This window comes from Cynara cardunculus, unplaced genomic scaffold (assembly GCF_001531365.2).
Source record: "Cynara cardunculus var. scolymus isolate 2C unplaced genomic scaffold, CcrdV1 Un_Scaffold_2283, whole genome shotgun sequence".
Lineage (NCBI taxonomy): Eukaryota > Viridiplantae > Streptophyta > Magnoliopsida > Asterales > Asteraceae > Cynara > Cynara cardunculus.
In genome coordinates, this window is record NW_020201035.1 from 15,537 (window position 1) to 17,478 (window position 1,942).

Consider the following 1,942-nt stretch of genomic DNA (forward strand, 5'->3'; position numbering starts at 1 on the left):
GCTTATCTAAATCTGCGCATTTTCTACCTATAAGAAAGAATTACTCTTTAGAAAAGCTAGCACAGATTTACATCAAAGAGATTGTAACCAGGCACGGTGTTCCATTATCTATTATCTCCAATAGAGATAGCCGCTTTACATCAAAGTTTTGGGAGAGTTTGCAGAAAGCTTTGGGGTCCGAAATCCGACTAAGCATAGCTTATCATCCGCAAACTGACGGAAAAAGCGAAAGAACTATCCAGACTCTCGAAGACATATTGAGAAGTTGTATCATTAACTTCGGGGGATTGTGGGAAGATCACTTGCCGGTAATAGAGTTTGCATACAATAATAGTTACCATTCCAGCATCCAAGCGGCATAGTATGAAGTATTGTATGGACTTAAATGCCGAATGCTGTTGTGTTGGAATGAGGTAGGTGAAAGACAGTTGACGGGTCCTGAGATTGATCAAGAGACTTCTGAAAAGATTGAACAGATCCGTGAAAGAATCAGAATAGCACAAGATCACCAAAAAAGTTATGATAATAATCGTCGAAAGCCGATTGAATTCAATATAGGTGATTTTATGATGTTGAAAGTTTCTCCATGGAAGTGTGTTATCAGATTCGAAAAGAAGGGTAAGCTCAATCCAAGGTATGTTGGACCATTCAAAATATGTAAGCGAATTGGGCCAGTGGCATATCAGTTAGAGCTACCAGAAGAACTAAGTCTGATTCACAACACTTTCCATGTATCAAACCTTCGAAAATGTTTAGCTGATCCGAGTCTAGCTATACCGTTACCAGAAATCAAACTGGACAGTAAGCTAAACTTTGTGGAAACACCAGAAGCTGTGATTGACCGAAAGATCAGGGTGTTAAAAAACAAAGAGATCAGTTTGGTTAAAGTACAGTAGAAGTTTCACAAAGGACCAGAAGCGACATGGGAATTGGAATCGAAAATAAAATCAGAATACCCATGGCTCTTTGATTAAAGGAATTCCGGGACGGAATTTTTTTGAGGGGTGGATAATGTGATAACCATATTCTAATTATCACCTAAGGTAATCAATATGTGATTATCTGATATATGAATATGTGTTAGCATGATAACTAGTTATATATTTGATCATGCCAGTATGTGAAATTTTATGCATATGTATTATATGCATAATATATATATATATATATATGTGTGTGTGTGTGTGTGTGTGTGTATGCATGTTATATATGATATTGGGTGTATACATATATATATATATATATACATAACATGCATGATATATGTATGCATGATGATTGTGTAGCCGCCTTCCCTGATTTGGAAGGGTATAAAAAGAGGTTGAAACCTCTATTTCATCTTCGTGGGACTGTTTGAGAGATTTAAATTGAAGAGGATTGATCGGATTGCATTTTCACCAAGATTCATTTTGGTTTTCAAAAAGTGTTCAAGGCGAGTAGTAACATTGCTTTTGAATCTCTTTGAAATTGCATAATTGATTGTATTTTGAAAACTATTTACCTGGTTTAAAGTTTGAATGTAAATAGCTTAAGTGTTGTCCGGATTAGAATTAAACTGGACAAGTATTGAAAGATTTAAAATTAAACCGAACAAAGGATTGAGTGATTTGAGTTTAAATCGGATAAGGCATAAGAGGTTTAAGGTTAAACCGCCTAGGGTGTTGATCAGATTAAACATAAACCGGTTATGGTCTTACCCGGTTTAGGGGTAAATCGATCAATGTGTTAACCGGTTTATAAATTGAGCGATTTATGATTTTTAAATTGTGTTAAGTATGTAAATCAGAGATGTAAAAATACGACTATGGAATGAACGGATTGTTAAATCGGTCCTGGCATGAATAGTATTAAAGTGTTGAAAATTTTATCTAAGACGAACAAGATGAAGTGTTGTCCGGATTTGATAAACCGATTAAGWCTTGACCGGAGATGAAGTCCGACC